We start from the raw sequence: 24,597 nt of genomic DNA, 5'->3' as shown, positions 1-24,597 counted from the left end.
ATTTCAGCTGCATCACAAAATTGAACTGACTGTGCTGTTGATGAGTACATTAACTCTGAAATCTGGATGACATATTGGGAAACTTGATAATGAAGCTTTAGAATAAGGGTGGCCAAGATGTTCCAGAATGCAAAAGTTTTGTAAGACTTACCTTGAAAGAACATTGATATAGTTATTCCCAAAAAGCAAAAGGAGTTTATCTGAATATGCAAAGAGAGGTTGAAGACACATAAAGTGCATTTGACACGAGACCACAGATTTTGGAACTGGAGAACTCAGCCGATCATATAGTCCTCTTCCCTGACATAGCACGTCAGCTATACCCACTGGGAAAGGAAACTCAGACTATGGTCTGCATACCTTGGATCTTGCTTGTTGATATTCTGTGGACTATTCATGTTTCTCTTGATGTGTAGAGTCCAAAGCTGCCTCAAATATTTCAGTTCAATACTCCAGCAGTGTAGAGTAGATCAGAGTAATTACTTATGCTACAGATGTCATTTCTATTTATATGTTACAAAATCATAAGCCACATTCACAGCATCAAGAAATTTTTATTATCCTTAATAACTCTCAGATCCTTTTTAGCAGAGCTAATGCCCCACAAACTATTCCCTGATCCTTAGTTGTATGGTTCAGCATTTCCACCTGCATATAGAAATTAATATTTAACCCTCTTTTAAAGAACAGTTTTTAAGTTTTTCAGGGCCATTCTTAACACATTTATAGTGTAGGACGCAGGTACTAGGGCAGGTGCACAGACCACCTCTTTGGCTCTCTCAGCACTATTCTGATAGCTTTCCGTTCCCACTAAGCAGTAGAAAAGCTCTTGCCATGATCATCCTTTTATAACACAACGTACTTTCATGTATGCAGACATACAAACCTGTCTGGTCCTATGAAATCTGCTGCTTGCTTTGGCATATAGACTTCCCATCAATCAGCCAAACTCTTCCTTATACACCTTGTTCCTATGCAATTAAATTCTCAATCCCAGCTCCCTCCGTATTAACCACTTAGAAATGGACCGTACAGATCTCCGATAGCAAGTCCATGAACAGGGGGGGAGAACAGTTTTATCGAAGCCCATGTGTTTTCATATTCAAGGCATGGAGAGCATCCCGTAGTCGTGGTCTTTCTTCAGAACAATGTAAAAATACTCCGTGAACCTTCCTCAGCCTCTGGCAATTGAAATAAGAGTAGCAGAACTCAGGTTGTCCTGTTTGTTTGCATGCACATATTTGAGCACAAGCCACGTTTTGTCTTTCTTTGCTGTCTCTGGTATGACACTTACGGGAAGTGAACAGGTCAAGCCAACCATGTCTCTGCGGCCAAGGAAGCTCACTTACAGAAATGAAGACTAATAACTACCTAGAGGAGACCACTAACCATCCACTTAACTGCCACTACACAGACTACACTGAAAGAAAATCTTCTGAAAAAGTAAAATGTGTAAACTAAGAGTCCACTATTATAATATTTCACTCTTAAATGGCATTTTTCATTGCAAGGAACCTCAAAGCACTTCATAAACAGCATGTACTAGAATGACACAGAACACAGCTATAAACTTAAATACGGTGTGACTGCTAATAAGGGATGCTTAGTCCAGATTTCTGAGCAAACACACTACCTTAATTTACTGTAAATTATTATGTACATAGAGAGAAACACAAAAGCCAAGTTTTCTTATATTTACAGTTGGCATAGATGTATAAATAAAAGTGTCTGGACTTTCACAGATGACAACCATCTGTTAGCTAGCACCCATGAACATCAGGCCATAGTCAAAGTGTTATACTTTCTCTGAAACAGAAATCTTCCCTATTAGCATTATATACGGTGAGGTTGGTTGTATTGTGCAGCAACAGGACTGAAGCTCAGGAAATCTGAATACAGCATCTAGCCCTGACCTAAGGTTGATTCACAGGAAACCTCTGCGGTCCCTTCTTCTCCTTTTGTCTCTCTTTTTGTTATAATTTGTTTGCACAGGAAATTATTTCTTGTACAAACCTTGGAGCAGAGAGGCCAATCGACAGGATTGTAACACATTGAAGTTACTATTGTTTGTGAATGAATTGTACGTTTTTATTGTGAGGGAAAGATTTTAATGAAAAAATCTTTGTCATGGGAAGAAATGCAGGAAAAATGGAAAGCAGTCAGTATCTGGTAAAACAAAGATTTTAAAAAAATATTTTCTACTTCTCTCATACAAATCATTGAAGAAATAGAGACGAGTTTGAATACAATAGAGTTTGTGAAGTGGGCTGATACAGTATTCATGTGCAGATGGAGTAGTCATGAGAAGAAAGATGTTACTGATCAATCAAGACAGTTATCTGTGGATGGAGCAATCACAAACTATTAATCACAAAAAGATACATCTAACAGTAATGGGATGAGACATAGAGGGAAATTCCTCTCTGTTAAGGAAAAAAAATCTCTTTTGGATAAAAAACTTGCTAGTTGGATAGCTTTCACAGGAAGAGCCACAGAATGTTATTTTTTGGGTCCTTAAACAAACACAGTCCCAGCGTAGGCTGAATATGTCAAGCTCCAGGAACTACTCTGCTCCGTTGTGCTCTGTTATTTCAGTCATCAGTGATCCGTAGTTCACCTGTACTAAAATTAAAGGAGAGCTCTCTTTTGGATAAAAAACTTGCTAGTTGGATAGCTTTCACAGGAAGAGCCACAGAATGTTATTTTTTGGGTCCTTAAACAAACACAGTCCCAGCGTAGGCTGAATATGTCAAGCTCCAGGAACTACTCTGCTCCGTTGTGCTCTGTTATTTCAGTCATCAGTGATCCGTAGTTCACCTGTACTAAAATTAAAGGAGAGCTCTTTAAAAAGGAGGGGGGGGGGGGGGGGGGGGGGGGTAATATAGTCAGTGTTCAGCATTTTCTTGACTTACACAACTGAGTTAAGGAACTTCTGGTTGCACACTGGTTCTCGGGGAAGGATGTGCCATCTGAACAGCTCCTTAGTCCAGCAGGCTACTTGTGTTGGCACTTACCCATTTATTAATGTCAGCATCCATTTTGCAATATTGAGAACTAGACTAATAACAGAGATTCATAACAAGTGTTCAGTCTTCTTTCCCCCATACGCTTTGCAGCATATATAACTTCAAGTACCAAAAGTGGTCTTTTTCATTAGAGTTGGACATTTTACATGAAACCAGTGATTCAAACAGAGCCCTCTTGCCTTTTGATGTAATTTGGCTGCCAACTGCCTTCCTCTTCTTCCTGAAAGAGAGCGTCATTTTGGTGGTTTGGGGTGCAAGTGATCCACACAGTGCTTTGGGGAGCATTTGGGCTGTAAGGAGTCACAGGATGGGAAATGTCGTTATTCTGAAAAGAGGAATCCAATGTTTACAACCACCATGAGATCTAAATTGCTTTCCTGGAGGTAGCAATGCAGACACTACTTGGGCTTCCCATTCCCAGAGCTGGAAGGCATTTCTTTATGGAAACCATGTTGTCTCTGTCAGCTGCTCAAATAAGGCAGATTCTCCTGAATTGCCTCTGAAAGCATAACATTTTAGATATTCAGAGATTAGCTGGTACTAGTTTGAACACACTGTTTCCCATTATGTGATAATTAGCTTGGATTAAGCAAAACAGTGGGTAAATAAAGAAAATCTGAAATGCTGAGCAGGTTAAAAAGTAAGAAAAACAGAGTAGAAGAATCTTGGAATGAATATAATGTGGATTTAGCACACAGAAGAATGACAATGAAAAATAAAAATAGGCATGTTTCTGTCAGTTCTATTCTCCTACCTTTACTAAGCTCGCATAATAGCCTACATTATGAGTAGTTCCTTTACTTTTAATGATACAGCAGGTACTGTATTTAGGAAGATGTCCAGTTGTTACCTGGTTTTTGGATCCATATATGATGTACGTCAGGATGAAAGTTATTCAGTAACTTGCCATGCAGATTCCTTCATAAATTCTTACTTAAGATTTTTAATAGTTAGTCCTTCATCATTTCATTCAGAAAGGTCTTTGTAGTCTAAACACTACAGGGTACCTGTTGAAGTCATACCCTGGAGTGGAATCCAGCATCTTCAATAAAGCACATACAGCAAAGGGAGAGATAAAGAGAGGGATCCAAAACAACTCCAGTCAGATAGCTAGTCAAAAAGAGCAAGATAAGTAAATTTTTAATGCATGATAGAGCTTTATCTTCTTGTAATCCACAGTTCAGAAATCTCTCTCTTGAAAATGGGCAGCCAGACCCCTTTTTTCCAAGGGTCACATGCCCTTCTTTTCTGTTTGAAGAATAGTCACCAAACTGCCAGATCGTGTCCTCTTTTAATCAATAGTTCTGCAGTCAGGGTCAGCAACTGTGTCTCTATAAGGGAGATTTCTAAACCACAGCTGTCATCTACCTCAAACATGCCCTAAACATCAAGGTACAAACTCTTCTTGAGTACTGCGTATTTTTTTTCTTCTGAAGCTGGTCTGCTGTTCAAAACAAAGTGCCAGATGCATTGGACCACAAAGACTGAACAAGGTGGAGTTTGGATCTGGTGCTCAGTGGCCCTTTGTCAGACCGTTGTCCTCAGCTGATTTAAAATTAAAAGGCTACATGTGAAGCTTTCAAAAATAATTTTATATTATAAAAAAAAAGAGTCTCAGAAAATGCTGAAATGCCTCTGACATTAGATGGCAGCTGAGTGAGGGTGCCCACATGCATTGCTTTGGTTTTAGGCAACAGAATTCCACCTTCATCCTATTCTAGATTCTGGCATTTAAATTAGTTTTGATCTTAGTCCCTAATATCAAGTCTATGACAAATCCACACATAAACTGGATCATAAATCCAGTTACTAGGCTTTATATTTTTAAGAGTGACTTATGGAAATAGGATTATGTAGTTGATATCTAATTCACTTATTTCCAAGTCCTGTACTAAAATTATGTAAATTTTTGTTTGGCTATTGCTTGAAAAAGAAAGTTCATCTTTGTCTGCTGAGTTCATTAACCAGGTAGTTAACTAGTGTGATCTCCCCCTCTTCTCCCTTTTTTATATTTAGTCAAAGATTACTTTAGTCAAAGATTACCTTTAAAAAGCGAGTGCAAAATTCCTCTGAATCCATGTTCAAATCATTTTTCATGCAAAAAATAATTTTTTGCAAATTTGCCATAAAAATTATGCTGATCATTTCCTCCTCCAGCCAAAAACTATTTAGAAGAGGAGTTGTCAATATCTATACTATTGTACCTTACAACATGTTCTGTTTTAAATCTCACAGGGAAGGAGAGTGATAGAGTAAAACACGGAACAGTCCTTTAGGTATTAAACCCACAAGAAAATCTTTGCATGGGAAATCCTGTAATTTTTAAGATAATTCATTCTAGAATAGAAAAGCTAAAATAAACAGATTTTTTTTTTTTCTGCGCACACAGAAAAGCAGATAAAACAAAATATAAAAATTAGACAAATTAGTAATCCTTAGTAATAACAGATATGATTTCAAGAAACCACCATCTGGGTACGTATTAAGCAATAAAACAAACACATAAACAAATAAGCTTGTAATTATTCACTTATGGAACCACAACTTCATAACAAATACCTTCACGCAACATCTGACAGTAATCCATAAATAGGGTTTTTATCCTGGACATTCACAGTTGTACAATTCTAGGTCTTGGATTTTCAAAAACTTTCAAAGGCTCCATGAAGTCTTGCCAACATATAAACCCCATTTAAAGCAGCAGGATGAGAGATATAAATACCCTGTGAGTATCGAAATCACTTAGCTTCTTTAACAGTCTTATACCTTTTGCAGATCAGGAGATTTGGAGATACACAGTATGCACTGCAAGTGGAAACTAAAAATCTTGATGTTGGTGGATCATCTATGGCATTTTATGGAATAAGTATGGACAAATGTTTCCTCCTATCTCTCTCATACCTGAATTCAGGAGCTTCCTAAAACAATGGCATATCTAAGACAACAAAAGTTTTCATTTTGGTGTAGGAAGTTTTGAAGATGAACTCGCAAGTTTATCAAAATCTAACTCATTGCTTTATAGAAATAGACTTAAAATGCCAAAAAAGACTGTTCTGTCAAACATATCCCAAAACTTTGTTTTTCAAGCCTGTGATTTCTCTTTAAGCTTCTGTGCCAATTTCATAAAGCAAAATAAAAACCTTCAGTCATGATTTAAAGACCTTAAGCAATGGAGAAATCAGCACACATCTATATGTATTGTTCTAATAGTAAACTTCCTTCAGGGTAAAAAAAAAAAAATCATTTTATTTATTTCTCATCTGAAGAAGCTTCAAATGATAGGTATATATTAAAGATCCACTCTTCATAGCTTTCTTATGTGTGTTGGTATATACAGGTCACATTGAATCTCTCTCTTTAAAATTTCCCTCAGATAAATTAAAGCATCTATCAAATTTAAGCATGTTTTCCATTTCCTGAATCATTTCTTTTATACCTTTTTCAATGCTTTCCAATTTTCCAACATTTCTCTGCAAATGTGAGAACTTCAAAATAATCCTGAGTGCTCATACTCCCACCCCTCCGTTCTCCTCCTCTCCTCAGCCCAAGCAGGGAGTGATCCCATGGAGCACCATGAACGCTCTGTCTTCCCTGGAGATCTTCCATGATGACTGCGTTATCATTGAAGGCTTACAGTGTGGAGGGAAGGTCACGCTAAAAGTGGTTGTCACCACTCACACCCTTCTCACGTACTCCTTGGTGAGAACAGAAGTAAATCCATCTCTCTTCTCACACCTCCCTTCTGGCTCCGCTTTTCCTGTCTCAGGAACTTCCCGCTAATCCTTCGCTTTCGGAGCAGTGAAATTCAGGAGAGAGGGGACTGTTGGTTTCCTGAACTGCTGAGAAATAAGTTCTGTCTCTGCACTTATTTGCACTTCTTTTGCTCAGGAATCAAAAAAAGTGTTTCCTCCTCCTCGAGTAAACCACCATGCTGGTAGAGTATATTTAAATGATCATAGCGCTCTTAGCTGGACTACCATGTGTCTTGCGAGGGGGACTTAGGTACCAGTTTCATAACTAGTAATTCTCCAGCTTTCATTCATGATGTTTACCAGACTTTCTCAGTCACAGGTACAGCTGACCAAAATCATGGGCTGGAATTACTCTATATTACTCTGCAGAGTAACCTACAGGTAAAAAAAAAAAGTAAATTAATAAAAATTAACCAAACCAAAGTACTACTTATGGTACAATCAGAAATTTCACTGCATGGTTCTAACAGAATAATGCAAAAGTAGGTTATCTAGAGAGAGCACAAGACTCCTGTGCCAGGTTTGACCCTGGACAGTCCCTCCAGCTTTCATTCAGGGACAGGAGAGAAGGAAACTTGCCTCTCAGAAACTATATCTTATAAGATGCATATCTAAACAGAATTATAAAATAACTAGAAGGCAGATCTGAACCTGTACCTCTGATTTTCTTGCCTTCTCGAGAGTATGTCAGCTGCAGTACTCCCTGAACGTTCTCTGAAAATAGGCTGCATGTATGTGTAGAGACGAATGTATTTCAAATCTCAATTCACCAGATTTAAAACACTAATACAGACTGACTTACAGCATTTTTTAAGAGTATTCTCTCTCTGTGTAGAATTGGGCCAATCAATCTGATGTGCAGTTTTGCATTTTGTCTGATTGCCTTAGGGTTGTAAATATTTATTTTTCTGTTTGTTTGACTTGAATATCTTATAGCTGAAGATTTTCCTCTTAGGGTAATTTTGACTTTTAAGAACAGGAATCCTTGACTTTGTCAATATCTATTAAAGAATAGATCATCGTGATCCTTCTCTTATAAGGGAAAGAATCTGTTGTAAAATAACACAACCACCATGGCACCATACACTGAAGCCTCTTTATTACGGAAATAGAAGTAATGAATTAGCCTAAGTTGGCAGTGTGTCTCTCTTAAACAATTTACATTTTCCTTCCCATATTTTTGAGTGATTCAAAATCATCTACTCCTTTCGCAGTGTGCATTTTTGTTTTTACTTAAGCTATGAGTCATGGCTGGGGAAATCAACTTTTAAGGTCAACTAGTCAGAAGCTGCGCGTTCCTCTCAACCAAATGCTCTTAGACAATATTGTTAAGACCAAAATATTACTATTTGATTGAGAGAGTAAAAAGAGAATCGGAACAAGAGATATAATTTCAATACTTTACATATGGAATATAAGATTTTTCAGTAAGTTCCACCTAATATGCTTGGGAAAAGGGATATACTATGTATCTATCATCATTCCAGAATACTTCAAACACCCAGTGAGATGGGGAAGTGCTATCATCCTCACTTCACAGGAGTGAAAAGCAACTAAGCATCCAGAAATACTTAGACCCCTGAAGTGATACTTAAATAAAATGTATGTGCTTCTGAGCAAGTCTGAAATTCTGAAAACCTATACTTTGGCACAACCTCAACAAGAAAAGTGTGGAGCATTTCTCATCCCTCGGATTTATCTAGATCTGCCTCCCCTTGTGACTAAGAAAAGCTTCTGCTTAAGGAGAGACACAGACTTGCATCATTTCAGTCTGCGGAAAAAACTGCTCATTTCCTAGGAGAGTGCTCTGTGGACTCTCCATATGAGGAAGCTGCCACCATTTCCATCCCTAGAAGACTTATTTTAAAAGAAGTTTGAAACAAACTGTGTTCTTTGGAAGAAAAAAAACATAACTTCAGGTGAAGGTTGAGAATCATGAAAACACAAAACTCTTCCTGACTCTGGTATGAAAAGGGCATCTATCTAGCATCTAACATCGCCGGGTCATCTAACGCTTTGGTTAGAGTGGCCCGTAGCAACTTGCCTGTATTTAAAGAAGTCTGTACAAAACTGCAGAACCATTTAAGATTTACAGTGTCTCAGGCTAGTCATTTCTATTTTCATTTCATTTCCATATGTGCTCAGTACAGAGCATCTTGTAACAAGTCACTTCTCAGAGAGCAATTTCCAAATCTCCTTAATTTATACAGAGGGTCTGGTCCAAGAAACACTTGTACATTTAATTGACTTCATGTGAGTAACATGGCAGTACAAAAGTTAAGTATAATTAAGTAAAACTGAAGACATGAATAATTACAAACTTGATCTTGTGAATTACAATATTAACTCATCTTTGAAATTTTATTTCCACATTCTGCTTTATAATGGCAAAGCATAAATAACCAGGCAGAAGAGAACTCACAGACCACTCTGCTAAAAGTTGTTGACTAGATAAATGAAATAATTTTTTCTTTTTACAAACTCCAGCTGGTGTGATCTTGGCCTTCAGTACCTACTAATTAAATGGAGAAACGTTTGAGATAAAAAGTTAATTTACTAATTAAATGACAAGTATGCTTTATAAATTGTCTCTTTGGCTTATTGTGCATTTAGAGAATTAATTAACAATACAATCAGGCTGCAGTTGTGAGATGCCAATATGGATGTGATTTGAAGATACTTTCACTTCTGTTTTCTATCTCAGTTTTTACGACAGCTGCACTGTAATGAAGATGCTTAACTCTTTTAATTTGTCTCTGTAAAATTAAAATGGGTTTGTGGTTTCGTGCTCACTGGGAGCACAGAAAAAATGGTACATTTAACAGTACAGTTCTGATCAGTCGACATGGGCATGATGCTGTATTAGCAAGTTGCCATTGTTCTCTATAAATGGGGGCTATAAAATTGGTTTGTCGTTAGGTTGTGTTCTTCTGGTAAAGTGTTTTCAACGGAGTGTAACAATGAAAGTATAAATATATGACATCTTCAGTTAAAATTATTATTAAAATATTTGTCATTTGTAAACAACATTAGCAAGCGGTGTCCTTATTTTAAGTGCACATCAATAGATTTTTGTAGATATACTTAAACTAGCTAAAAAGTGGCTAGTTTAGGAACTGTTAAAGTATAGCGGAATTAGCTTATTAACTCACGGACTAATGGCCAAATGATTATTCACCTTCGTCAGTATGTCTGGCAAAATTACTAACGGGCAAAAATAATCCTTGTTGACTTGTTTGACTTTTGACCGGCAGATATATATAAACTGTATGTGTCTGGACTGGCCTGACTGAGGGTTTTGCCCCTTTGAATGTTTTTTGGGTTTGTTTTGTTTCCTGGTTCAAATGAAATACAAATATTAACTTGCAGTCAAATCAAAAGTCAACCAGAATTTACTACCTGCTGCAACTCCTCCGACAGTCAGAAAACAATTTCCAGGGGGAAAAAAAAAAGTCACCTGGCCCTAATCAGCTCTTGAGCCACTAAGCAAACAAGCCGGTTTCTCTCCACAGGCAGCTGTAAATCTTTCCTTGCTTACCACTTTTTATATTCACAGTTAATGTTAGTCCATTGCGTATTTTTATGTTGCTATTTTCACAGTCTCTGTTTCATGAACCAGATAGTTTCTTTCAAATTTTAACAATATTTAGTGTACGCCTATGGATGTGTGCGTGTGTGTGTGTGTTGTTCCACTCTAAAGGAAGAAAACTGACTACTTTGCATTCAATTTACTTTGATTTTTCTGTCTAGTCTATTGGTGCCTACAGAAGAAAACAGTAATAAATCATTTATAAAATCAGCCCAATCCTTTCTACAGGAAAATACAGTGAGGCAGACTGTCTCATAAATTGTTTAGAATAATGCAGCTCTCCAGTGATTTAGCCTGATTTGTTTGTTTAAAAAAAAAAGAAAACCCACAAAACCCGCAGATGGTGATTCCCGTCTTTTATGAAGGGGGTAGCAAATGTGCGCTCTTAAGGCAAAAACAATGAGTCAAAGTACCTTTTAATGTTCTTGCAGACAATGCAGACGACATCACATTAGCAAAGAGACCGTGGGCCAGAGAAGCTAGAAGGAATGATGTATCGTGAAATGGAAGTGATGGGAATGAATTTTCTGTATTTATTGCAGAGGTTTTGCACTGGTCATATGGCCTGCACTTTCACTTAATAAGGGGAGAAAAAAGCAAAAAACCCACCTTAAACCAACCCAGCATCCCAAATCTTTCATCTGCCTTACTGTGTGGATCAGTGACAGTGACAAAATGGTATTGTGTGCTGGCAGCTTGATTTCTGGCATTGACTGGGCTGTATGAAAGATCACATCCCCAAACACTTCTGTCATATTCTCTTCCAGATTGTGGTATATTAAACTGAGGAAATAAGTCTGTTTTGCTAGGGATCATAGATTCATCAAAATTAAAGATGGAAAAGACCTGTTAGTGTAAATCACTTACATTATCCCTCATCCAATGCAAGATTACTCCCTGAGGTATATTTTCCAGTACTTTTTACAGTCCACATTGAAATGACTCATGCAACAGTTTCCACCATTTGTCTCTAGAGATCAGTCTACAGTCTAATAGATCTCACTTACCCTTGGTTTCAGCCTAAATTTTCCATTACTCACTTAGAGATTTTTTTTTTTCCTGGCCATCTGGTAAGGCAGTTTGAGGTTTCCCTCTGAACCCAACCACCAAGCTTTTGGAGGCAAGCTAAGGGCTACCAGGAGGGCAGGAGGTAGCCACAGATTGAAAAGGACTTTGGGAGGTTTTCTAAGGATTCACTATCCTTTATCTATTGATTTGCCAGTTTGCTTCAGCGATGTATTTAAATCTGACTCCTGGCCTGACAGTCTCTAAAGATCTAAACACCTAATAGAAACCTACAACATATTCTAGTTCATATAAACAGAACAACATTTAATCATATTGGTATCTCTCATGGGAAATTTTGGCCACTTCTGTGTCTGAACACAGCTGAAACTGTACTGGTTGAGGGGGATCACCGCAATAACGGAGCAGAGCAATGCAGGTGTCACGATTTTTCTTCATCTCCTGATCCCATCCTTACATCCTGCAGATCAAGAACTACATCGATGTCTATGTAGACATATATACACTATAGGTCATACATACCCTCTTAAAGTTAAGGCAGGCTGAATCCTTGCACTTGCCCCTCTGATTCGGTCTGGGCCTTCCTGGCAGCACTCCAGCAAGATGTGAAAGATGGGGCCCAGTGTACGTGGCAGGAGGCAGCTACAGCAGCAATTGCAGAGCAGTGACCTGCATTGATATCCCCTGTGTTGCCGCCTCGCCTAGCAGCATCTCTAGGGCCAGAGAGCAGCTGCAGAGGTGCTTTTCTCCGTCTTCTCCAGGATCTGGACTCCCACCTTGGTAACACTTTTCAGGTAAGACTTTCTGAAATATTGGCATAAAGAGGATATAGCACAGGGTTATAGGCATCCTGCAGTGACACAGAGAACATGCAGGGTTTCAGTTTAGATCCAGCCCATAGAAACCCCATCTACCTGTGTAGAAAACCCTTGTAAGCCCACACGGCCTTCATTAAAGCGCTCTCTGAAATTATGGCATATTGTGTTACGTTTGGTAGGCAGAGTTAATAACAAGCTTTCTCCACTTACAAGCCTACAACATGAAAAAAATAGGCAAAGTAAACTTGAACGGAAAAACATACTTTAGCTTTAATGTAGTTTTGGCATACAGGGATAAATTGATTTTTCCAAGGTAGGGAGTCTGTAGCACTGTCAACCATTAAATCAGCTCTCCCAGGTTGAAGGCCAGTATCTAAACTATGCGTGTTGTCTTAGTCTCAGAAAAACTTCTTTTTCCCTTTGCTTGTTTCCTGCTTCAATTCATGCTCACTTTTGAAAATGAGTTGCACGCATTTTGTATACATTTAGGGGACAAAGTTCTTTCATGAAGGCATCATCTGGAATAAAATTATCTCAAGACATACATGTATGGAAGGAGCATTTTGCTGCCTAAATTTTCAAAAACATCTCTGCTTTAGAGAGCACTGAGAGTGAAATACCTGGGGGAGGTGTGCATTGTGAAAAATCAACAACCTCCTCCTTGTATGATAATTAGACAAGAATCCAAACTATTTAACAAAATGTTTTGAAACACTTGGGAGTCCACAGTTCATGAAAGAGAAGATAATCAGCCACAAACCGTTCCAGCTTGGACATGTGTTTGAATAGCCCCATGGGAAGTGTTAGATACAGGTTACTGGGAAGCAGAGAGAGTCAGTGGGAAATTCATGTCCATCTTACAGCCCCAGCAGTGACCAATCTGCAATAAAATATACAATAAATTGCCCTGTGTTGATTTAATTTTTGCTGAAAGAGTAGGTGTAAAAAAGTCCAAACAAACAAGTCCTTTATAAAATATTGGGCAGGATTTATTTTGCCAAGCTCAGACACACAATAGAGGCTTCAATTTTATGGGCCAAATGAAGCAACACTCTTAAAATAAGTACATAGGTTTCTGTCCAGTTAATGGAGAAAAATAAGTGCCTCTGAAGTCCTCCAGTGGGAAATCCTCTGTGCCTAGGACAAAATGAATTCTGCCACTAGGATTTTCTGTCACATTATGGTGCCATTTCGGTGGGCCTGTGTGTTGGAGACTTGCAGTATTTCACATACCTAGGAAGTCTGGAGTGCAGCCATGATTCCACCAGTCTTCACCTTCCCAAATGAGGACACTGTTTGCAATTGTAGTTTGGGTGCAGTTCCCAAAGAGTAGGACAATTATGCTTAAAGCCACTGTAAGCATTTCATATTTACTAATTTCAGATAGCAAATTTTGGTTTCTGTTAAGCCAGATTTGAAAGGTAAAGGCATTTTATCTGTCTAACAACCCCCTGAGACACTGCATGTCTTCATACAATTTGAAAATCCTTTTTTAATGCTCAGAGGATTTTTCCATTGTCTTATTAACTGCTCTTTGCTGAGCTTTACTTCTACATTCATTTTCTGTCAGGTAGGTACACTACAAAAATACATCGCTGTATTTATTTTTCACCCTTAGGCACATACTTATAGATGCATATGCATAGTTTAAATGGTTTTAGCATACTTGCCTTCTCCCAGCTTCATTGAAGCCTACAGAAAACCTGAAGTGGAGGAAAAATTGCTATGTCATTAAAGTTAATAGTTGCTTTGACAGTATCTATACTGAAATTCTGCATCATTTATTTATATTACTCACGCACACTGAGGATTTTCTTGGCCATGCCACCTAATATTTTTTGAGACACAATTTATGGGAATAAATACTTAGGGATTGTTTCTCATGGGTATTATGGATAAGACATAGACGTGCTTGGCACTCATCTCTATACACTCCAACAGTTCTAAAAAAAATTTATACTCTGCATGTCCTCATGCCACACCAAAAGGCAAGCAACAAAAACTCTGTTTCATACTATGTAACAACTCTCTCATCATGTGCAATTGAGTCTCACATTGTCAAATACTTTAAACTGAGAAAAATCATACAAAATCAGAATTATATCTAAGGGGCACAATGGTCCTTTATAGGGTACAGATCAGATGCAAAGAAAAATGCTCTGTATGGATTCAGCCAAACTGTGTCACTTGACCTCAAGATCAGAGAAAGATCCCTCGCCTTGCTTTATTTAATGATATAGCTCTAGTTTTTGCTGATTAAAAAAAAAAAAAGAAGAAAAAAATCCCAGGTGACAACTCCAGCTATTTGCAAAAAGTAAATGCATTACTGAATAAAATTAAGGAATCATTACAAGAAGTTATGAGTAAACTTAAAATTTATCTCACTTAAGCTTAGCCACCTAAGAGATATCTGCTACTTCTAAGTTAGTAATTTAGTCTTTCTCTCTGTTCAGCAGAAAACCTCCAGAGAGTGACTCATCTTAGACATCTATCTTTAGATGTGGTGAATCATTTTTTGGAAGTGCCAGTCTCTCTGTAGCTACTTATGAGGTAGTCTAGACAACTAACTTCCTAGACTGAGCTCCTAACTTTTAGATGCGTAAAGTCAAGTGATCTTAAATAATCTACCTTAAAAGATTCCCATACTGTAACTTCTAAAGCAAGTTGATAGTTGCTGAGAGAGCAATTCAGCTTTCTAAGTATAGGTGGCTATATCTATATTACATTTTATAGACCCTATGGCATCCTGAACGTCACCTTGGGGCTGCCAGATATGACATGGGACTAACAGGGACTCTTGCCCTTCTTGAGAGTTTCCTGGAGGCCAGGTGACCAAATGATAGACCTGATTTTTGGCATATGTAACTAGAGTAAGTCCATCAAACATCACTGTTTGAAAGAACTCTGCTCATTCCTTTTTATTCAAATGATTTGAATTGTGTTTTTTCACCTGTGTATGGACTAACAAATGTCCTGTGACAAAATGGAACCACCAGTGTGTCAGATGTGATTAGCTGGAGCAGAGACTTCCTAGGTCACCCATCATACATCCTTCCGTCTCCTACTCTCATTTCCATTTCTGGAGCACAGCTTCTTCAGCATGTCTCTAACTAGGTAGTGCGGGGGACCATCTGAAGACTCCTACTCTTCAGCCTTCTCCTGAAGACAGGCTGACTTCATTCCCTGGAAACTGAATCACACGTGACCTCTTCACAAAGGACCACATGGACATTTCGTGCTAATAGCAAAATGTATAAGGAAGTAAAGGGAACACAGTGAACAGATACGCAGATAAAGCCCAGTAGCATTTGGCATATATCCCAAGTGGTATAAATGCTGTTTCTTTTTAATACATTATTTCTTCCACTTGGATATATCGTGGTTGTGAGCCTCAGCAATCCTTTTGTCTCTTATGCTCTCTGACACGACCTCAGATGTCACTGTCACACCCAAGCCATCGTGCTTTATATATGGAATAAATAATTGGGCAAGGAGTTTGCACCACCGTGTAATATTTAAAGGGAGTGGGAATATATTCAATGCCTTTTGTCCACCTATTAGGGAAATGGTGACACTGGTGTCACAAGTTTATCCAATTTCTATTGCTGCGGAGGGAATGTCACATATGTTGGGGGCACAGGCTATTCGTTTTGCAGTCCTCTGTTGCCTGTCGTATAATTATCACGGCTCATCTTTATTAAACACCAGCCTTATCTTTGTTTTGCTCTCTTTGTTGATAGATGTAACCTCAATACTGTTGCCATGGCTACAGTAACAGTAGCTGAGAAGATTTTGTTTGTTGTAAACAAACTGAGCTATACAGGCACAGATCCTAGTGGAGCGTTTCCAGTCCCTTGCCTTATATTATGCTGATTAAGACTGCCATCTCCCTCCTGCAACCTATTCCTTATTTTAATTAGCATTTATTTAAGCTGTGTCGAGGACTGTTTCCCCTTTTGTGCAATTGCACCCCCTTTCTGACAGCTTTTTTTCCCTGTAGCAACAGACACAGGTTAGGACTGCAGCCCTGCTGAGAGCATCCTCACAGCAAAGCCCTGCTGGTACCAACAATTAGTCTAGATGTACACACTAGCATAATGGCAAAAGATTGCTTTAATTTGCTTCCTACATTCTCACCTCCAGGGGCAACTGAACTTGTTCTGATGTAGGAGCCATGGTGATCTGAAAATGTGTTACTAATTCTGAAGCTTATTTAGCTTCAAGCCAATTTTTCAAAATTAAGGGCCAAATTCAGCCCCTCACATATGGAGATGCAACTTCTCTGTAAGCAACTGTATTGCAAATTCTTACTTCACTGTTGACTTAACCCATGATCTCCCACGTGTAAGGAAATGACCAGAATAGGATCAGGAATAGTCTGAACTTCCAACAGCACCTGATTCATGTTATTTTTATGGCAGACCTTTCCTCTAGCAGACATTTTCTCAAATACTTAGACTTGGCTCCTGAGTTTTATATGGATTTTATTCACTGCATATGCCAATGTTAACAAGGTCCAGTCTATACTATATCATTTTACTATTATTATTTTCATCTTGAAGAGTTTAGGAGCTATCCTTGAGGGAAATCTGACTGTCTGTCTCAAGGGACTAGTACTGTGTTCTCTGTGAAATGTTCAGCAGTTTCACTACGTGCATATACATATTACTGTTGTATTTTTAATAGTGCTATTAAACACCTAGATTCCTTCATTTCACCTAGATTAAACTAAGTGGAAACCACAGTGGGCTAGGGGCTATAACAACATATAAACAGTGAGAATGTTCCTGCCTAAAAAGAGCTGGGTTGGAACAGAGACAGGGTAAGCCAGGTGAGATACGTCTGTACTGCAGCAGTACTGTAGGTCAAAATTATTAGACACTGCTCTGACTGGACACTGCGCTATAATATTATCCATGAAACTGGTGTTATGCCCCGCTCTGCACAGCCTTGCATAGTCCTGTTCTGATTACGTGACCCTGTTATGCCTTTGCTAATGTCTCTCCTACTCCTCTTTCCCCTTGCACCACCTGAAAAGGTGCTATCTGGAAGTCGTCTTTGCTCAGCAATGCATGGATGGGCCTCATGATGTTTCCCTTCTCTTTTTTCCTCTCGCTGGCTGTGCATCCACCACCCTCCAGAATAGAGCAAAGCTGCCATTTGTGGGATGTCAGCAGGAATCTGCAGACCCTGGATGAGGAATGAGGTTGTGCTGAGAACAGGGTACCCTTTTGTAGGGTACTGGACAAAAAGAGAGCACTTCCAGTGTTGCTTTATGATACTTCCACAGTGTGAATACCAGAAAGGGCAACTTCTTCTGGGAACATTGAAGTTAAGATTTCCTTCCACTGCACTGATCCCCTTTGTCCAAGAGATCAAATGGAATCAGAATATTAATAATATCATGATAGACATTAAAGGAAATCTAATAATAATAATCTAATCTCTTCCTTTAATACTTCTTGTTTTCATATCACAAAATAGATAGAGATGTGTCCTATTTGCAGCTTCTTGGCAAAACTTCGTACCCCGAAGGAATACCAGTTTATGCGGTTGAGTCAAGGAAGAAATTACAGCACTTGTGAATTTCCTGGATTGCATAGTTTTACATTCCAACTCTTCATGCTACTTTAATATAATTTTACAGATGAATGATAAACAAGGTGATGCACTGGCACTAGCAAACTTGATGAATAGGAAAAAAAAAATTACACTCCCTGTGAACTTTTAGAATGGTTCACACTCATTTTCAGCTTGGAAAGCTGTTACCTATTCATATAGCGGCTTTTTAAAGTGCAAGTGGAAGCAAACTAGCATGCAGAGATCTGTAGTAGTTTGCAAATGTCTCCACAGTATCTAGAAATCAACTTGAAATATTGGAACAGACCAAATGTTCTATGGATCCAAACTTACTTCTCCCTGTTTTAATGATGTTTTGCTAGACTGACAGTGCAATTAAAGGGTGCAATTTGGCAGCCCACCTAAAAGAATTTTCACAGCAGAGCCCTCCTTGCAACTTGTAATTCTTCTAGCAACATAACGTAACTTGATAGGTTTCACCAGCACATCGAGTCAAAAGACCGCTATGAAGTTTGGTTTCTCCCCCACCGGGCTAAAAAGCAACTTTATCTTCAAATGACTTAACAGAAATGAAACCCAAGCTAGTTAGCCTAACCTCAGTTCGTGAAAAAACTACAGAGAAAATTATACTGGGTACTATTGAAAGGCATTTAAAGAATAATGCAATCCTCAGGCACAGTCAACATCGGTTCACAAAGGGAAAGTCCTGCTTGACTAATTTTATATCCTTCTATGATAAGGTCACCCACCTAGTGGATGAAGGGAAGGCAGTGGATGTATTTTTTCTGGATTTTATAAGGTTTTTGATACTGTCCCTCACAGCATCCTTCTCGACAAGTTGTCCAGCTGGGGGGTGAGTAGGTTCACGTGCACCGGGTGAAGAATGGGCTGAAGGGCAGAGCTCAAAGGGTCATAGTGAATGGGGCTACAGGTGTTCCTCAGGGCTCAATTCTAGGGCCAGTCCTGTTCAATATATTTATTAATGATCTGGATGACGGGGATGAATGCAGCATTAGCAAGATTGCTGATGATACCAAACTAGGAGGTGCTGTTGACCCTCTTGAGGGACAAGAGGCTTTGCAGATGGATCTAGATAGATTGGGGCATTGCACAATGATTAATAGGATGAAATTTAACAAGTCCAAATGCTGGATTCTGCACCTAGGAGGGAGTAACGCCAGGCACAAGTATAAATTGGGAGAAGAGTGGCTGGAAAGCAGCCCTGCGGAAAGGGGTCTGGGGGTGCTGGTCAACAGCAGGCTCAATATGGGTCAGCAGCATGCCCTGGCAGCAAGAGGGCAAACCGCATCCTGGGGTGCATCAAACACAGTATAACCAGCCAGCAGTTCTTGGCCCCGGCAATTTAGGAAGGATGTGAAGGTCCTTGAATGCATCCAGAGGCGGGCAACAAAGCTGGTGAAAGGGCTGGAAGGAATGTCCTATGAGGAGTGGCTAAGGACTTTGGGCTTGTCTAGTTTGGAGAAAAGAAGGCTGAGGGTTGACCTCATTGCTCTCCACGGCTTCCTGAGCAGGGGAAGTGGAGAGGGAGGTGCTGCTCTCTTCTCCCTGGGATCCAGTGATAGGACGCGTGGGAATGGTTCAAAGCTGAGTCAGAGGAGGTTTAGACTGGACATTAGGAAGCATTTCTTTACTGAGAGGGTGGTCAAACACTGGAACAGGCTTCCTAGAGAGGTGGTCAATGCCCCAAGCCTGTCAGTGTTTAAGAGGTATTTGGACAATGCCCTTAACAACATACTTTAACTTTTGGTCAGCCCTGAGTTGGTCAGGCAGTTGGACTAGATGATCGTTGTAGGTCCATTCCAACTGAAATAGTCTATTCTATTCAATTCTATTCTATTCTATTCTATTCTAGAGAGAAGCTGCACAACATGATACATTCTCTGTCCCACAGACAACGTGTGTTTCATGAAAGAAGGGAAGATTGAAGCTGTAGCTGGCAATTCAACGACCAGAAAAAAGTCAGAAGTTTGCTATACACCTGTAACGCTGCAGCCTGGAGTTTCCAGTTGACTTTTGTAGCTAGATGTTTAGCAACACTAGAAGAAATGATTTCTGCTTATGAGAAATGCTAATCTAGATGTATATGACATGTGAGGGAGAAAGGAAGATGTATAGTCTATGTTTTACATATTGATAAAACAGGCTTTGAAATTATTAATGATTCACCCTTTTCCCATGTCCTACAAGAAACCTATGGCAGAACTGGGAATCTGAATCAAGCCACATAAGTCCTATTCTGGTGCTTTGTCCACAAGTCCTAGAGTGGAGCTGCTCCTATCTCCTTTAATTAGCCTCTGGTTTGTTTTTTGTTCTTACCAAACCTTTTTATTATTGGACTAAGACATTTCTAGATACAAGAGGAAGCACACTAAGAAGCGACCTCAATCTTAGTCATGGTGGTTGATGCTTAAATGAGGTCCCAGTCCTATGGCCCCTGGAAGAAATGATTCCCAGCAGAAGAGGTTTGATAATATAGATGCCTTCATAAAGAACCCCGCTCCTTGAAGTGCCATGATGGAGGTAAAGTCTGGATACTAGACTCATACCCCATTGCACACCCAGAAGGGAATTCAAATGTAGCCAATACAACATTTACAACGGCATTCAGGTAATGTACGTGCTTCCTATGGGGTGAAATAAATTGTATTCTCATGTCACTGTCTATGCTGTCTATCATTTCAGTGAATACAAAGGCTGCCTAAAGTTATTTGTGCACATATAGGTACCTACACTGTAAACTTACACATTACTGAGGCTTTTTTTCAGTTATGTGATGCTATGTATGAGAAGGATGCTTTGAAAGTCTGACACTTTCTTGGACACCAGTGTTAAACAGGGATGAGACACAAGACTGAAAAATTTGACTGTATTAGTCTTACCGCTTGCAAAATTCTAACTTGTGACCTTGCAGCCGGGCTTAATTAAAAAGATCAGTTGTACTGATCTATCATACCAGTGTATGGCAGTCCTTTCCACCTCTGTTTCTATTGAACTAAATGAGAGTTTGTAATTTATTTCAATGATAGACAAAATAGATCTCAGTATAATATTTTAATTTAAATTGTTTTCTGATTAAATTGAACGTATGATACTCCTCTATTCCATTTTTAGGGACATGTCTCATTGAACAGCGAAAGGATAATTTTAGCTGTGCTTTGGTTGAGGTGGATGAATTATGGGAACAAAGGACAACATAGAAAACTTAACACGTCATTGCAGTGTCCTTTTTTCTAAGCAAGCTTGTCATAAACAACAAGCTTGTCATTCACATTCATACTCCAGTAAGCTTATTTTATATTAAAACATTCCTTAATATTACCGTAATCTAATTGGTTTCCATGGTTAAAGGAAGATAAAATTCTCATATTCATTATGAGCTGCTACTATAAATCTCCTTACTAAAATAAAAAGAAGCATTTATCCAATCCAAGAAGCATATGAACATTGTATTTGCCTTCTCTGATAATATCAGAATATTGCTTCCAATGCTTCATGTTGCCTCGAGAGTCTATATGGAGAAAAAACTCAAACCCAAAACACTGTGAGCCTAATTCTCTTCATACTTACTAGAGTATACTTGCATTCTTTTAGCTGATGAATTAATTCCACCGTGTCTGTTATGCAGTGTTGTTCAGTGAGGAAAGAATTACAGCTTGGGCTTGTGTCTCTGTGAGAAGAGTACTCACGCTGCCTGGACTTTTGGCTGCAACTCAGTCCTTAAAATAGAAGGCACATTTCCTGAGGTTTCCTTTATCGTTAACGGGGGGGTGGGGAGCAGGCTTCCCAGGGGACCTAATCCATACGCTTGAGTTGGGCTTCTGTCAGTCACGACCTGGACAACTCTCCACTGATCAGATAGGGAGCCTTGGGATCATACTGTCTTTACTATTTTGCTATGAGTCTATCAGTCAGGTATGTTTTGAAGTCAGACATTTTGCTTTGTCATTTTGTTTGCACTTACAAGTGCTACTTACCGTTGCTAAAAGAATTTATCTTTCTTTTAAAGAAAAGTTCCTGCGATGTTTGACATGAAGGTTTCCTGAAGCACAAAAATCCACTGGCTTAGTTAAGTTTTCTGTTGCTGTTTCACCTTATTCAGCCCTAATTTCATATGTTGGCACTTTACTCTGCTACTATAACTTCAGGGCAAGAACTTTAAAAGAGTAGAGTTAATAAATAGTATCTTGCTGATATGCTATCTTCAATTAGCCTTGAATTCTTCTTCAGAATATTCCCTAGGTTTTGCAATATGAAATTTCCTTAATTACTTGAAAAAAAAATCCTTACTATTCACTGTTGGGCAGTCTTTCTTACCATGGGTATGCAGGTAGACTCAGGTACTGCCGTGGGAATAAAGCAACCTGGAATCACAACTGTTCCGGATGAAGGTGACTATTCCCAACACAGTAGAACCATATTTTATATAAACTCTTTCTATCCCTTTTTTGTTTTCATGCAACCAAGAATCATATTTGCTTTTCCTGTGGCTGCCAAATAATGAACAGATATCTTAGTCAAACATTCCATGAGTTTCCAAATGTTTTAGATCCTCAGAGAATCCTGCAGCTTGAGAAACATATGAGAAGTTTAGAGTACTTCTGTCTACAAGGATAACCTTACATGTATCCCAGTTGAATTCCATCTGTCATTAGGCAGCCGTACCTCCACAATATGTTGAAATCCACTGAAAAGTTCCACCGTCCTCCGCACTACTTATTAATATTGCAATATGTGAGAAAACGATGATACCAATATTAAACATTTGCTAAATCACAAATATTTTCAAACACAAATACCGACTTAATGGACTTTTTTATATGGGTGTGGAAAAAAACGTGATTGTTGCATATAATACTGAGCATCTTTTGTATTGTAGTGTTTTAATGTTGACTTTAAAATATTAATCTTGGTTCATTTGGGTTGGTTTTTTTTAGTCTTTTTTGAGGCAAGGTTCTATATAGAATAGAACTCTGGGATTTTTTTATGGGAAAGGTTTATTTTTCTCCCCATACAGTACATTGTCAACAAAATTACATTTTTTTAATAAAATAAATATTTTTTTGTCATTGAAAAAATGAAAATAATAATAAATATAGGTTTGTTAAGCTTGAATGTTTCATTTTTCTATTTGGAATGATTTTGTTTGTGTTTCAAATCAGTTCAATAAAATATTAGACTGAATTTCAATCATAATACAAGAAAATATCCAGGAAAATATCTGTATGTACTTCTGCTCCAGTGAAAGCCTAATCTTTAATGCCCTAAATATATGCTGTTGCTCTTCTGCCAGAGAATCATAACATCAGAAAAGGACACTGCTACCAGCTGAAGGTACAGAGCATACTAAGCTCCTTTTAAACACACAAAAACATCCATTACTTTGCATTAGTTGGGCAAGAGATGTCAATCAGGAATTGAAAGTGCTCAGGGATCCCTCAGTAGCTCATAAAAATATCTCTACTATCTAGAATTTCAATTAAATTTAAATTTACATTTAATTGACTTTGTCTTGCTCATTTCCCTCTCTGCTCACAGATGTATGTATAATTGCATTTATTCTAATTAATATTTACTGTCGCTTAACATGGTTATTTTTCTGAATAGTTCTCAAAAAAGCTGTTATTAAAACTTTTTGAGAATCCACACAATGTACGCTCCTTGAATTATCTTGAGATCTTTTCTTTTCTTTCTGGATTTTCAGAGAGTTTAAGATTTAGGACTAACATGTTTTTATGGAAATGTATGCAGTTCGAGTCTATCAAGGTATAGTTATCCAAGTCCCATGCTGTTTTTCCCTCAATTAGACTGTCTGCCAGGTTCCACAAGAACAAAGACGATTACCATTGGTTTGCTATGCACTGGATATCCCCAAATTGTCTTCTCAGAAGAAACCCAAGATGGTCACACTGCCTAGCACTGAGGAATGTTGGTTTGTGTCCATGAATTGACTCACCAGATATCTAGCTGTCATCTGGACAAGGAAATTTGGATGGTGATTTTGCCCTTAGAGAAAGTGCTTTTAAAGAACTTATCTTCATCTCTAAATGCCCAAATATCTTCATAACTATGTTTCACAGAGATCCTCAAAGGTTCCTAGCGATGAGCTATCTAATCATTACTTAATTGGGTACCCACAGCAAATGTTTTCAGTAACTGTCTCTGCATGCACTTGGCAAGTATGAGGCAGTGCGATTTGTCTTAATCATCTTTGGTGATGCATTAAGCTATGCAAAATTACTTCATATTTTGCATAAACTAAGATTAAGCAATCAGACATTTACTCCAGATCACTTGACACACAGTGAATTCTTAAACCACAAGATTGCTCATATGTCTGATCCTACGGGCATTTATTTGTCTCTTTAAGAATGTACTTTCAGCATGCAGAGCCATCACTGTCTTGTAAACAATTTCCCAGTTAGCCATCAAACTCTCATAAACGCTTTATTTTTCACAGGTGGCTTCAGACAAAACTGATAAAATGCTGGTGTTTCTCCAGACATTTTTTCTAGTTTTAGACCTGGTGGATTTGCCAACTGGATTCTCCTGTGTCTGCAATGCCACCATGGATTAATCTCACTCTTACTCTGGGTAGAGAAATGCAAGCTGCTTGGCTGTTTGCGTTCAGGCCAGCATCACCTGGGAATTTCTCTGTATATGTAGGCAGGTTTACTTTGTTCATGATGTGTGGGAGCTTAGTCAATCATCTCCAGAAAGAATTGTCCTATTCTGGATCATTGTTGTCAGTGGTCAGTTTTCCAGTCTGGAAAACTGGAAGATCTAAA

Source organism: Aptenodytes forsteri, unplaced genomic scaffold (assembly GCF_000699145.1).
Source record: "Aptenodytes forsteri isolate BGI_AS27 unplaced genomic scaffold, ASM69914v1 Scaffold36, whole genome shotgun sequence".
Taxonomy (NCBI): Eukaryota; Metazoa; Chordata; class Aves; order Sphenisciformes; family Spheniscidae; genus Aptenodytes; species Aptenodytes forsteri.
Note: the sequence above shows the minus strand (reverse complement) of the source record.